The sequence below is a fragment of the Bemisia tabaci genome, chromosome 1, assembly GCF_918797505.1.
Source record: "Bemisia tabaci chromosome 1, PGI_BMITA_v3".
Lineage (NCBI taxonomy): Eukaryota > Metazoa > Arthropoda > Insecta > Hemiptera > Aleyrodidae > Bemisia > Bemisia tabaci.
This window is the reverse complement of record NC_092793.1, coordinates 48,017,036-48,033,036: the sequence shown is the minus strand read 5'-3', so window position 1 is coordinate 48,033,036 and position 16,001 is coordinate 48,017,036. Positions and strand designations below refer to the sequence as shown.

General features: G+C 38.5%; 1 protein-coding gene and 1 long non-coding RNA gene across 5 annotated transcripts in view; one reads left to right on the top strand and one right to left on the bottom strand.

Annotated features, from left to right (window-relative positions):
• Window positions 1-16,001, bottom strand: part of Ca-beta (Calcium channel protein beta subunit) — a 328,761-nt gene that overhangs the window by 165,602 nt on the left and 147,158 nt on the right. The gene's annotated exons all lie outside the window — the stretch shown is intronic.
• LOC109038883 (uncharacterized) overlaps window positions 1-16,001 on the top strand; it is a 31,450-nt gene that overhangs the window by 2,409 nt on the left and 13,040 nt on the right. The window lies entirely within an intron of this gene.

The window sequence follows — 16,001 nt, the reverse complement described above, 5'->3', positions numbered from 1 at the left end:
TTAGGAGCGTTCTTCTTCATAAAATAATCTTTTTTTTTTAGATTTTCTGAAAATATTGGCTCCAACTTTAGGGACAAAAATTGTTAGGCTTAGCATAACGTGTCTCCATTGGTAGAGAAATAATACAATTGCACAATCCTAGCAGCACCTGATGGTGTCTCCTAAGTTTTGAAACTCCATTCTTCATTTGAGCTTCTTACAATGCAATTTTGGTAAAACATGATCAGTTTTAAGGTATTCTAGATTAATTTTTTTAATAGATTTCTAGTCAGTTCGTTGCGCCATAAGGTGTAGTTAGGAGCGTTCTTCTTCATAAAATAATCTTTTTTTTTTAGATTTTCTGAAAATATTGGCTCCAACTTTAGGGACAAAAATTGTTAGGCTTAGCATAACGTGTCTCCATTGGTAGAGAAATAATACAATTGCACAATCCTAGCAGCACCTGATGGTGTCTCCTAAGTTTTGAAACCCCATTCTTCATTTGAGCTTCTTACAATGCAATTTTGGTAAAACATGATCAGTTTTAAGGTATTCTAGATTAATTTTTTTAATAGATTTGATGAAGTTTTGCCACCCTCCAAGCAAATCGTCCCAACTCCCCCCTCCCCCGCCCCCAACTTATATTTGGTTAAAATGACAACTCCACGAAACAGCAGTTGACTGTAGGACGCAATGGAGGAGCTTTCCAGAAAAAGGGCACATAGAAAAAAATCGCGTTGGAGAAAAATGCATTTGGAACTTCCATCATTATTCTATGGCCACTGATTGTGACTTACGTTCTCAATCGGAAGTCCAAGCTGCGATGTAAGTTACCATCAGTGGCCAGGAAGTAAGAATGGAAACTTAAAATTCATTTTTTTCAAACGCAATTTTTTGCTTTGTGCCCCTTTTCCGGAAAGCTCCTCAATTGCAATTTGACTACGCTGCGCGGAGTTCATTCAATATGTAGACGCACACTGTAAAGGGCCCGCTCGTGCGTACCAACTCATGTCACTCACGAAACAAAAAGAAACGCTCGAACCACTAATAATTAGCTCGGCGTTCGTTCGCCGAGAGCCGCACTCGTTTAGGTTAGCTGCAAGAAATCATACCGCCGATGCGATGCCGAATTAGGTTCCGTGACAGTTCGGACAGGTTAATTTACCCGCCTCGCACGGGGTCACCCCCCCCCCCTTCACCCCCTCATCCCTCCTCCTCCCCCCTCACCCCGACGCACAGTTGAGCTATTCATTGAAAGGGACTAGACACGATACTGAAAAATTACAATCTTTATTTATACACAGCATAAATGTTTAAAATTGATCCCATTGGGTCTCTTGTATGGATTCCTGATTGGAGCACTCATTAAAATTAAAATTGTAGCGAAATAAATGTCAATATTTTGCAGTTATAATTAAAAATGTAACGTCTCGCTTGTCCTGAAAACCTGTTCCACTGTGCGACACCGGGATCCGCTGGCTCGGTACTGTTCTGCCGTGCTAAGGAAAAACGCCGTATGGGCCTTCAGGCGTTGCCAAATTTTCCTCAGCAAATCACTAATTTTCAGGAAAATTTTTGAATATTCGTCTACCAATTTTTTCAGATAATTTTGTTTGTGATTTGCTCTAAAACTTCTGAAAATCCCGAGGGAGAATATTCATAATTTTCCTCAAAAATAAACATTTTATCGAAGGAAATTTGGCAACCCTCGAATGATCATGTGGCGTTCTTCCTTAGAACGGCAGTGCTCCCCGAGTGACCGCGGGGTACACTCATATCGCATGGACTCTATTTATTGGTAAATTTCGCCTTTAAATTGCCAGCCTCCTTCGTATATTCGGTAATGGCACCGCGTTATTTATCTGGGGCCCTCCCGGGAGAGGGGAGTGGGGCATTGATAAAGCTGTGCGGCCGCATTGCTGGCCGCTGAATGATGAGTGTTCGTACCGCGTTCGGGTATCCAAAATGTAAATGTATAATCTCCAAAACCGTGTTTCTTAATTGCGACGTATGTGCGTTTCCACATACATTAAAAAATACAACATTATGACTCAGAACTCCTATAATATTGTCGTTGAATGGTATGCCAATGGCTACAAAACTGCGGATTTCTGGGAACCTTCCGTGAATTTTAAAAAAAAAAAAGTCGTATCATAAATGTCTCACAATGTTAAAATACTTCATAATTTTGTATATTGCACTCTGCTGAAGAATACGCAAAAGTTAAGTATGTGGATATCTGCTCCTCAAAAATGTGATCCTGGTGCGGTCTTTGATGACAAATTATTTTTTTTTCAGACCGACAAATTTGTTTGGTTCAATTGATTTACGTTCCAATAAGGAGATGGTAATGAGAAGTTTAGTCCCTAAAAAAAAAAAAAAAAAAAAAAAAAAAAAAAAAAAAATTCTTGCGCTTTAAACTTTTGTATCAGAATATCACAGTTTGATTATACGGACGGATACCACTATTAATGCTCTTGGTAACTTCTTCTGCCTACCCTCTCAGATGAAGGCGAATCCATTTTACACAATTGCAACGTTCCCCCGCTCCAAGTTCTAGTGCCCACTTTGTCTCGTGAGTTCGTAACGAAGGAAAAAAGTTTCAGACGATTACCCTCTTACACACCATGAGTCAACTCTAGAAGCATAGAAATAAAACAAACAATGAATATAAAAACGAATAGTGAATAGGCTCCATAAGGCCGTTTTTGGCTTCCTCTCTAAAAACCGTGGGATTCCGTCGATTTTTGACTAAAATGAAACCTTACGACGAGAGAAGCCTCACGTTTCAGTTTGAACTTGAGATCAAATCTTGCAGATAATGCAGCCTTGCAAAGTTTACATTTTTTATCGTTTAAAAAACCCCGCTGTACAAATCGCAACTTGCGCGACGGACTTACTCGCGCTTCAAACAAAGTTAGTAGGTACCTGAATGCCACCTGCTTCCTCCATGCCCCGACGCACTGTGGATCGAGTCAATGGGAGAGGTCGGACATGATATAAAAACTTTAAAAACATACATCTTCATTAATATGAAATTTTGATGTTCTAAAAGTATTTTCATTGGTTTTCGCGTGTAATTTTCTGTAAAAAGCACCCCTTAAAATTAAAATTATGATGAGATAAACGAGAAATTTTACAATTTTTGTCAAAAATTCCATGTCCGACTTCTTCCATTGACTCGATCTACTGTGCGCCGCTGCAGCCGCAGCGTTATTGCAACTTGCGACGAGTCATCGATGCCCTTACGATAAAAGAGCGTATCTTAATTTCCACTTGAGCCCTGTTGTCTATATAACACCGTGCTTTTCAGGGCTCATGTAAAGATGGAGATACGCCCTTCCGTCAGAGGAGCGACGTCATGGCGGGCGGTTGCCCTACATTCCGGAGCCCAAGGTCACGGAATGAATCGCCGGGGGTGACGAGTCGGTGGGGAACCCGTGAAGTGACGTCACACGGAGATGAATGGCTTATTCTAGCGCCACCTGGTGAGTGGTGAGGGCGGCGGTGGCGGTGGGAATAAACGGTGAGTCGCTCGAGCTCATCAAGAGTGAGTCATAATCTCCTCCGAAGAACTGAAGGAATGGATGAGGTTTCAGCCCGGGGTTGGATTCCTGATGAAGTCGACTTGTTTTGCTATTAGGAACGACCACCAGTCTGCCGTGCTAAGGAAGAATGGCGTATGAACCTTCGTGCGATGCCAAATTTCTTTTGGTAAAATACGAATTTTTAGGATAACTTGTGACAATATTTCAGAAAATTTTCTTCGCAATGTGATCTAAATTATCAGAGAATTCCTGGTAGAAATATTCAATATTTGTCTAAAAAATTAACATTTGAAGAGGGGAAATTTGGCAACTCTCGGATGTTCGTATGGCGTTCTTCCCTAGCACGGCAGCATTGCGAATGCGATGCCACCGATTAGTATAATGTAACCTCATACTTTGAAATAAAAAATTAAATTTTTTAAAATTTTATTTGCACACCGAAAACTTTTAAGTAAGGAGATTAGCCCTGGGTTCCAGGTGTGGTCAAACTGGCATACTATATATATCGCATCGATTAAGTATAAAATCTTGGCAGGATTTAACTTTTTAGCCAAAAGGACGATAGCATTCAAGCCTAATTCAAAAGAATCGTTCAAAAAAGAAAAAAAAAGATTTTTCATACCTAATCGATGCATATAAATCATACGTCAGTGCTAATACACCTATGACCTGGGGAAAATAACACAAAACGAAAGACTTACTCCAAAAGAAAAATCTCAGAATTCCAAAATTCAAAACTTTAAAAATTCACCCTACAAACCCATTAAAAGGTAGGGTGGAAAAATTGCTTCCCTAATCTGAAAAAAAAACCTCCAGAAAATATTTTTGCGACATTTTCATAGTTGGCGTATCTCTGCGCGACATTTCGTCGCTTTTCTGCTCCCCCCCCCCTCCTCACCCGCGGTCGTCTAGACGGCGCGGTGGACACTGGACCCTCCCCCCTGCCCCGACACTGAAGCGTCGCGACGCACTGCGGCGTACGTTGAGCTCATCATTAATCAAAAAAAAAATCCCCCAACCTGTCAACGAATCAATTCTTCCGAATCCTGCATCGTATTACCACCTCACCGCCCGGAATCGAGCGAGGTTGTCAAATTTCGACTCGCGCACAAAAATCGAACTATACCTTACCTTCGGACTAAATTATGCATTAGGAACTCCAAATTGTGGCTTAGTTTAAGAATAACGTATGTGCAATTAATTACCCTATGCACATAAGTGTTTTTACGAATGAGCCGGAAATTATAGTTCTTGATTGCAAAATGCTGTCCATTTTATATCCGACTCGACCAAGAATGGCTCTCTTAGAACATGTTCCTCTGTGCACTTAGGCTCTTCTTCTTCCATACGAGTACTATACGACTACAATTTTTGGCTCATTCCATAATCAACGTACGTGTTATTAGTTTCCCAAAGGAGGTAGGTGCTTTTGTAGATGAGCGTGAATTGAATCAGTGAGAACGAAAACACACCAACTCGGAAAGATGAAAAGAATCAAGAGACACACGAAACCGAACTGTAAATGAAGAAATTAGTGTAATTACGATATTTTTGGTGTCGGAAGACAAGCACTGAAGGGCATTTTAAAGGTTCAAGGCTAACTTCAATGACTTTTATAAAAATTGACCGTCTGTTATGAAAATTGAGCAATTTCGAGTTACCGAGTTGGTGTATTTTCGAACTCACTGATTCAATTAGTTGTTCCTATTTTCAAAATGAAATGCAATATTCACTTTCAAATTTAATTTATCCAGAAGAACGAGCAACCTCTGCTACTTAAATAGGTCTTTTACATACTATAGACACAGCCGAATGGTCAGATTTTTGCGAATGAAAACTCACAAAGATAAATGGATAAAATGGCTATTTTTTGGTAGCTACCAGTGATCATGTTGGCCAAGGGGAAGTTGTGAGGAAACTTGACAAAAAAGAATAAACAATTTCGCAAACTAGTAAAATCAAAACTAATGAAATAATCACTTCATGAATAATTTTGATTTTTTTAATCCATTGATAATTGAAAACTCAATGAAATGCCGTTTGACCCAAATTCCATGCAAATTCTGTATAAATGACTTTACCACTGGAACAGGCAACAGGGCGACTCGTGCCTCTCTTGGTGGCGTTCTTTGGATTCTCGCAGAGCATCTGCAACATTTTTTCGGATCCTAAAAGTTGTCTCTTTTTTGCGATCGAAATTTCCGCATAATCTTCAGGGTGATGGCTCTTTACCGATTCAAGACGCAACTGCGCGGATCTCCGAACGGTGAAGAGGAGATTTCGTGTTGTATCTGCCGTTTTTAAAACAGGTTCATGCCCTTTTTTAACTAATGTTTATCCATAACTGGACGCATTTCTGCCAAACAGAACTATGTGCTTTAAGACATGAGCCCTGAGACCCATTAGGATATATACATAACAGGGCTCACGTCGTAATGCACATAGTTCCGTTCGGCAGAAATACGACCAACAGTCCTGGTCGATGACTCAGACTGACCCGCACTGCGCCGATCAGCGGATGTACCGTAAGCATCGAGCATTCGTTCTTTTCTTTCATATATTTTTAATTTTTTGAATCACATAATATAAAGGCGTGTTGACAACTTTGATCATCGTCAAGAGCCGTTCAATTTAATTCGCGACATTTTTATGAGCTTTCCGAAGTATAAGTGCTTTCAAAAGCTCATTTAACGGTAAAACGATTTCTGAGAAAATTGACTGAAAAAACTGAGATTTTCGTTATCAAAGTTGCAAATTTCTATCAAGCGCTTTTAAAGTAAAAATACAGTTTGAAAAGTATTTTCATACTCCTGACCACCCGGGGAAGTCAAACCAGGAGGACCAGGGCCGGATTTAGGGGGTGGCCACATGGGCCGCGGCCCATGGCGGCAAATTTTGTAATTTTTTTAAATGTAGCTATAAAGAAAAATCGGATTCAGAAAAAAAATTACGAACGAAAAAAGGTGACAAAATCTCTCGTTTTCTGAGAGTATATCTCTAATTTTGTCGTCTCTCTGTGATGCAATAGACAGCACCTTTAATTAGTCGAGTTACAACTAAGAAAGAAACCGAACACGGAATTTGGCCTGAAACAGTACGGCGCAGAGAGCAATGATGACGAGAACTTGAGATGAAAAGGAGAAACCCTCGGCGCGGCGCGGCGGTCGGCATGTAACACATATTAGCGCCTACAAGACTGCATGAATACTTCACGCATTGCGTTAAAGACAGTGCGGTCGCTGCGGTCAGCAGCGGGCGACGTGAGACGCATAGCGCCTACAAGACAGCATGAATACTTTACGCATTGCGTCAAACACAATGCGTGCAGCAGTGGTCGGCGTGAAACGCATTTAACACATAAAAGACTGTAGGAATACTTCACGCATTGCGTCAAACACAGTGCGGTCAGCGTGGCGCAGCGGCGGAAGTTAAAATTATTAAACCACATTTATGTTTGTTCTTTCACAATTTTTTCGTTCATTTCATACAAATGGAAAGCTTTATCCACACAGAGATACGTTTACGGAACTTAATTTTCGCGCCAAGCCAAGTTCCGTGAACTTTTGCTAGTATAGTGTTGACAGGGCTTTCGCAAAAAATATGTCCAACACGAGTAAACGCGTCTCATGCACCCCTCCTCCTCCGGCACGTTCACTTGATGGTTTTCATTGAAGTTTCAAAACGAATGAGAAAGGGGCGGCAAAATAAAGGCGGCCCATGGGCGGCAATTAAGTAAATCCGGCCCTGAGGAGGACCAGATTCTTTAAGCTGGGGGAAAAATTGCAGTTACCTTTAGTGTCCCACAAACAGGTCCTTAGTTTGCAATGCATCTTCTTCTTGACAGAGTTCGTAAAGTTGCGTGTACATTCAATATTGTTAAGTCTTAAAAATGGTATTTAAAAAGTTTAAATCTTTCATTTTTGAAAAAAACATTTGTCAGGCTACAAACTTCAAATAGTTCTATTTTAATCTGACACTGCTGAGCGCAATATAATATCCTACTCTTGAAACAGTGATACCAATCCCTTAATTTTGAGTTTCCCGGCCTAAGGTCCTATCCCCGTAAACGATCCCAAATTTAAACTATTATTTATGCCCGTGTCTCACTGAAGTCATTAAAAAAATGTACCGCCTGCCCTTCCTCACTCCACAATTGGAATACCTCCCACTTCATGTCTCCCCCAACGAGATAATGACTAGTGGTCCAAACATATCCCAAATTGTGCTTCCTAGAAACCCCAACAAAGAGAGCCTGTCATCGGATGGAAGCGATAATTTCACTCTGAACTATATTTTTCAGCGCGTGCGAGGAGGGGAGGAGGGACAAGGGGGTCACGAAAAATGATATAAATGGAAATAACCCCAAGAAGTAAAAGACGGTTGCAATATTTCATAGAATAAACTATGCTCCGAAGTTAGCCTCATTCAGATAGCTCTGTGGCGCTCGGAAAGGAACTACAATATCAGGCTCATACATAAAAACACCTATCTGCATAGGGAAACTAATGGCATATATGGACTACATTTTGGAATTCGGAACTACAATTTCTGGCTCTGTTTAGAAATAAAGTACGTACCATTGGTTTTCCACTGGGGAAACAGTAACGTCGCTATCGTGACGTAAAGGCGCACCCCGATTCTTACGTGAGCCATGTTGTCTATATGACTCACAATCAGTTTGTCGGCACTATTGCAAGCTTTAGAAGCGATCAATTTCAAGCTTTTAGCATCATTAAATTGATTTAAAATATTTGAAAGTATTTTATCCCTATCTATCCTATTTCATCCCAACATATCCTGTTTTATCAATTTCTATCCCGTTTCACACTGCGATTATTTCCCTTTTCTTAAAATTCCTCCCTTTTATTCTGATTAATATCAATACATCCCCTTTTTATCCGCGTGTATCCTGTTTTATAACGAATGCTATGTCGAAGATTTCATTTAGATTTCCCGAGGATTTTCAATGAGGTTTTTTGATTGGTTAATGAAAGGACCAATGAGAATGCAAATCGACACGAACGTACACACAAAAAAAGGACTTAGCTCTTTTTAATATTGTCCGATAAGATTAGAAAGCGGTCACCATTGAGATGATATCAAAACCGATTTTTTCCTGTCTGAACAATTTAAGTTCCCACATTCACTAGCCTACATTGCGGGAGGTAGAGGGAAGGATGTATATATCCGGGAAGGATCATTAAGTGACAAAAGCGATTACCCGCCCAACACGAAATATTGCAGCAATATTGCAGCAATATTGTCAATATTGAAACAATATTGTCATGTAAATATTTCCTTAAATACACTGCAGAAATATGTTGACAATATTGCTAAAATATTTCATGACAATATTGTAACAATATATTTATAAAAATGTTTTAAATATATTTACAAAATATATTTATGTAATTACTTTTAAAACAGTTTGTAAAATATATTTACAAAATATTTTAAAATTATTTTAGAAATATTAGTTTAAAAATATTTGTTTAATATTATGTTAAAAATATTTTATAAATATTTTTGTAATATTTAAAAATTAATTGCTAAAATGGCAAAAAATGGTTTGCGATTTCTGCAATTTGCTTTTTTTGCTAAAATGCCCACCCTCGTGGCGAGAACGACAAAACAATTTGCAAAAGTGGTAATTTTATTGTGCGAAAATGGCAAACTATACTTTTGCGAAATTAACATTACTAGTTTATGCTATTATGGCTAAAATTTTTGCTAGATTTTCAAAATGTTTGCCAAATTAGCGTATGGTTTTGCTCTGTTTACCAATTATTTTGCGGAACTTACTAAAATCAATCGCTAGAAAAAAGAAAGGGGGGGGGGGAAGAAAAGACAAAAAGAAGGGAAAAAAATAAATAACATAACATAAATACATCGACATAAATTCAAACTAGGAAAAAGCTCAAATAATTAAAACTGGAAAAAGACGCAATTATAAAAAACAGTAATTTGGTAAAGAAAAAAATGAGAGAGAGTTAAAAAAAACGAAAATTTGTAATACATGAATAGGAATATGTTGAGTACAATTAATAAAGAATTTGAAACACAAATTACAGGATGAAATAAAAAATAATAAATAAATAATAAATAATAAATTCTGGTAAAATATTATAAGAATCCGTCAATAAACAAACATATTACGGACTCAGAGGCCTGCGATAGTTAAGAGATTGAATTTACGGGCCCATCTACATCAAGCCTGGCTGGTCTGGTGGTAAAGTACTGGACTTCGGATATCAACTCCACCCCGAGGCGTGGGTTCTAATCCCGACTAGGACGGCGCGGATTTTAAGGTCAGTAACAACTCTACGATCCACAACCTGGACGCATGTGTACATTAGAAAGAAAATTAGTACCAAAGACGTCTCCTAGAGTGCGCGCACACGGATATGGAATATGATAACCTCATCGCAAGTAAATATTTTTAAAATATATTATCAATATTACCTTGACAATATTGCTGCAATATTGTCAGGGGGGCGGACAACAAACTATTGCAGCAATATTATTTCGATATTGTTAAAATATTGTTAAAATGTTTTTGACAATATTTCAGCAATATTTTTAAAATATTTCCGTGTTGGGCGGGTAGAGGCCATAGGTGGGGTTCGAGAGCGAGGGAGAAAAGGGGCCAGGTTATTTGTATTATATTTCTATTTTCGTGGGATGCTTGCGCGTGCAGTACTCTACTGTGCTAAGGAAAAACGCCGTATGAACATTCGAGAGTTTCCAAATTCCCCTTGATCAAACATGTAGTTTTGACGACATTCATGCATATTTTTCCTTGAAATTTTCAGATATTTTAGATTAAATTGCGTGCAAAATTTTCTAAAAGTGTTGGGGGAAAATAATTACAATTTGTCTGGTAAATTCGGTTTTTATCGATGGAAACTTGGCAACGTCTGAAGGTTCATACGGCGTTGTTTCTCAGCACGGTGGCACTGGCCGGGGCTTAAAAGAAAAGTCGTCACCAATTTCATTAGAGCTGAGCTGCCGGTGCAATTTATTTGAGAACAGCTGCCATGGCCACCGCGCCACGCCGAGCTCTGCCGTGAGGGAGCATCTCAGGTTCCACGTGAACCTTGTTTTACATTTAAATACATGCATTCTGGGGCTCTTGCGGAAACCGATATACGCCCTTACTTCAGAGAAACGACGATATATTAGAATAATGAAGACGATCGTGCTCAAATCAGTGAGCACTTTCCGCACCTCCGTTGCCAACTCGGGAAATCCTCTCACCAGGATTGAATTTTCAAATTTTGCAGTTGTAAATTTTAAAAAATATAAAAGAGTAAAGTTGGAAGGTTATGAAGATTTAAAGCTGTAAACTTTTATAGTTGAAAAATTGAAAGTTGTAAATTTGGAAATTCGTAAGATTGTAAGAGGGAGCATTTCGAGGTATTTCGTAAAATCATAATGATAAATTGCAAATTCGTATGATTATAAAATTGTAATATTATTAGTTTTTTAACGTCAGTCGATAGTCAGGTGCCTTTTCCACTTGTACCTACGCGAGAAAAACACCACTTCTCAGAAAAAGTTTCTGATTGAATTGTCAATTTTATCAGTAACGGCCCTTCGTGACCGGAAAAAGTAATTTAGTTACAGAATACTTAATATTCATCATGGTGGACTATGTACCAGACATGCAGTAATTATCAGATCATAGTATAGGTTCCATGAACATTTTGGGATATAAAATGCCAAGAACTGTCACACCGAACCGGTGAAATGATGGTTAGAAGTTTATGATTAAAATACTCAGTTTTGTATTTATATCTAGATTCAATTGAAAAAATCTGCTTCTTGCTATTATTGAATCGCTATTTAATCACAATTTATTGCTATCAATTTTCAATTTTTAAAAATTCTGCTTAATGGATATCACAACCCACAAAAATCTCAAACGTTCTGGAGAATGCAAATCAAAGTCAAAGCTATTAAAATGAGTTTCAGCAATCTAAGAAATTTTAATTCATCTCATTTTTTTCGGGAATCTAAGACAACGCTGTGCCGTCTACAATTTTGGCAGCCTCTCGGAAACGGGAGTGCCCATTTTTAATAGTATAACGCCGAAGATAAGGAAGTACTTTCGCTGTCTCTTTTCCGGAATCTCTGAGGGGTCTAATATGATTTCGTGAGGCTTTCTTCAGGAACTAAGCCTGACGTTTTACAGGAAAGTAGTTGGCAGGCCCCGTGCTCTGTCAAACATTCATGAAATTATGGCTTGTTTTAAGGTGATCTTAGGAGTTTCAAATGGTTCTGTAAATCCAGCTCGCGACTCAAACCAAGTTTACTTCAAGTCGGAACGTGCCTTACTCTTCTTTTATAAATCCTCGTGACAAAAGCACCTTCCTGTTGCCATTATTTTCTCTACTTTATTTTTATATTACTATTTATCCGTCTTTGTCAGTATGGGGCTGTCTCTTTCTATAACTCCACGCGCAAATATATCTCGTTTCCTCAAAAGATAGAAGCATGTCTAACATAACTTGCCTTGCGATATTCTATAAATGCGTCTATCGAGGAATGAAAATACATTTTATCTCCCTGAAACCTTTCTGAGTGTGAAAATTTTTCCAAAAAAATATACACAACGGTAAAACCGCAAAAACACGTAACTCACTTTTGGAATTATAAAATCTCCGACCCCATTTAATTTCATCCACGGAAAGCAAGCAACACTACTGCTAGAAAGTTTCACATAATACTATTCATACGGAGTAGAATAATCCAGGAAGTTTTGAGAAATAACATCGAGTATTTTCATATGAATAAAGTATAGTTCTTGAAAAAATCGAAATATTTATGATTAAAAGTAAAACAAGTCCCAATGCATATATTGGGAAAAAATCGCTCCCGAATTCCAATATTTAAGCATGAGAAGTTAGTTAGAACTTTCTTTCCACCATAAGGATCCATGTAATGTCGAAACTTCAAACACGTATTTTCCGAAATAGCAAAAACTGCACTTATGCGCCTTGTGATCCAAGCCCCTCTTTTAGACAATATATTATATGACAAGAAGTCTGCAGGATCTTAAACCGAAAAACGCGTTTTTACAATTGTCGCATAAGTAACTGCTAACAGCTGTTCAGCAAGCTGAGATTAAAGGTAGTAATTTCAAGGAAGAAGAATTGCAACTTTCAACTCCATAAAAAGTACCTCAACACTAGCGAAACTCACCGAAACAAGCTCGGAGTCGAATCAAACTTTTCCCTGGTGCAATCGTGAGATCTGAGAGTGATACCACTATTCGACCACGTGGGAACGCGTGTTGCCTACAATAAAATTTGAAGGCAAACCAGCAATGAGATAAAGTCACCGCTACACCCTTTTTTGCCCCAATGCAATCGTGACGCCTGAGAGTGATACCACTATTCGATCACGTGGGAGCTCGTATTGCCTACACTGGATACTGAAGGCAAACTGACCGTGAGCTAAACTCACCGTTCCACGCTCGATGGAGCCTTTGCCGATTTTTTCCTCGATCGATCGGAACCTCTGAGGGATACACTCACTATTCTGCCGTGCTAAGGAAGAACGCCGTATGAGCCTTCAGATGTCGCCAAATGTCCTTTGATAAAACACGAATTTCCTAGTTAATTTATGAATATTTTCTCTCCAATTTTTCAGATGATTTTGCTCGCAATTTCACCTGAAGTTCCTGATCTCCAGATCTCCTGAGGATCTCCAGATCTCCTGAAGATCTCCAGATCCCATTCGGTAAAATAAATTGCTCCTTTTTTTAGTGTTCATAGAAAACCGCTCAAAATTTCAGCCTCTTAATTGGCTTTCAACGATGGGCTAATAGGTGTGATGTCGAGAAACGCCGATTGAAGTGTAGAAACTCTACCCTTCCTCAAAGAAACACTACCTACATCTAACAGAGAAGACGTTTCCGTTTGAATTTTTGAGAGAATCATATTCGCAACTTCAAATTCATGTATTTGGAAATCTCAAGGACAAAGAATTTTGATTTCTCTCCAACAAATGTATTTAACTAGAGACAATTGGGAACGTTCGAATTTTCATGCGGCGTTCTTCCTGAGCACGGCAGAGCTCATAACAAAAATCAAATCGACTTCATTTCTTAAACAGTGAACTTCGGAAAAAATATTTTATTTGTGGTTGAATCTGGCATCGCACGCTCTCTTCGCGCGTAATCCTGCAACAGCGCGTTTTGTTTCACTCGAAAAAATAAATCGATTTCGTATGTAGATTCGGATGTTAATAAAATATTTAATGGTTACCTGTGGCACTTTTTCTCTTTCTCTCAGTGGGAAACTGCGAGCGGCTAGCTCCACCCGTTCAAAAGTAGGCTCCTCCCAGCGTAAGACTTTAATTAAATACCTCCAAAATGACTTTGCGTGTTTTGTCAAGTTGTCTATACGCTGTTTTCGGCCCTTTTAAGGCCACGCTGTCAAACTTATCAGTATTTTAAAACACTTTTTATATTATACAAGACTGGAGAGTGAATTATACTCCAAATTTTCATTAAAATGATTATTACATTTTTTTCTTGAAAAAGGTTATTTTTTATGATAAAATTCCACGTAACGCTGAAAATACGGACATAGCCCTCAATGGATCCGATTTAAAAGCAATATATTTCTAAAACCGCGAGTCAAATCTCAACCATATCCTAAATTTATATCAAGTAAGGACTTAGAACAAATCTCTGTAAGTTTTTATAACTATTATTCATTAGATGTAAGACACACACATATTGTATAGTACTTGTACGTCATTTTTGACAATAAAATAATTTAAACCAAAAAAAAAAAAACAGGTAAGGACATGCGAAATGCATTCACGCACCCCCTCACACACTACCATTTGACTATCACGTGGACGACAGGTGGGAACTTTCTTACACTATAAGATGTCGAACATAATTTGTTCCGTATTTTATAACACAGACCTCCACAAGTGTACTAAATTTGAGTTCAAATTTCATCGATATTTTAGCGTCTCATTTTTTTCTCTCAAAAGAAAGACTAAAAGACTCACTCTACCCGATTCGCTCACATGGCAGCGTTGCGAGAGAACATAGAATTTTGGACACAGCGATTACGGATTAGAATAAAAATGGATAGGTGAAATAAATATCGGGGCGGCCTTGTAGTTGTGCGGGTCGAAATAATAGATATAATTTCGGCTTCATTCCTACGGGCCAAACTGCCAGATTTCGCCTCTATCCACGGGCAGCATCGCTTTGTTTCAGAGCCAACTTGTCGTATCGTTGGTAAAAATTTACGGATTGAGCCTAAATTCAATGGGATGGATTCGATGAATCGCAACCACGCTCTCCGGCCGGGCCATTAATTATTTATTTATGCGTGAGTAGTTCTAGTTGATACGTGCGTAGTTGACATTCGAGATTTATTCTTGCGGGAGATTTGGACTTGTCTATCTTGTCTTTAAGCTTTGAGCGGGAACATGTGACGTTAGACTCTTCCTTGGGATTTTAGATCCGTGCATTTTACACGATGCGTCATATGTTCGCACACTCTTTGACAGAGCTTATCAGCGCTACCGTGCTAAGGAAAAACGCCGTATGAACATTCGAGAGTTGCCAAATTTCCTTCGATAAAATGTTTATTTTTGAGGAAAGTTATGTATATTTTTCATCGAAATTTTCAGGGACTCTAGGGGGAATTGCGAGCAAAATTATATGAAAAATTGGAGGGAAAATATACATGAGTTTACCAGGAAATTCGTGTTTTATTTTAGGAAATTTGGCACCACCTGAAGGCTCATACGGCGTTTTTCCTTAGCATGGCAGAGCGGGTGATGAGCCTCCAAATTCATTTCACGTTTTTCTTTTTGAATCCGCAGTCTCGTAGCAGAAAAGTAATCCATAAATTGAGGCATTGGTTCATAAGGGCACAATGGCACCTTTTGACAAAACTGAAAAAATAGTGCCAAAAAATAGTGCTTTCCAACCAACATCCAAAGAGGTAGGAAAAACTAGGCAAAAATCAATTTTTGGGGGGGGGGGGGATTTAAAAGGGAAGCTCATCACTCTCTTTCGCAAAATTATATATTTTTGTAAAAAATTAAATGATCCTGACTTTATTTTATAAGAGTTTTACCATTTGCTTCTTTGCTCATTAACAAGGTCAAACCGGAAGTTACACCATTAAAATTTAAAGTGCAAGGATAGACCTACGTCGAAAATTGTGGTCTAAACATACGGTCTAAATTGGTTGGAGCCATGCAGTTACGTTTTTGGGTCTCAAAATAGCAGCAACAAATCAGCAATCTCTAATCATCTGCCACAATTTGAAAATTCCGAAGATTTTGTAGCACTTTTTATGCGCCTTGTCCTCCAAGCCTCTCGATTGAGAATTAAGATAGATATGTGCCTTTTGAGACAATTTTGAAACATGAATAAGATCCAGTAAGCGTGAGTATCCCATAAATCTTTCTTTTTTCATTCCAAAAATTATG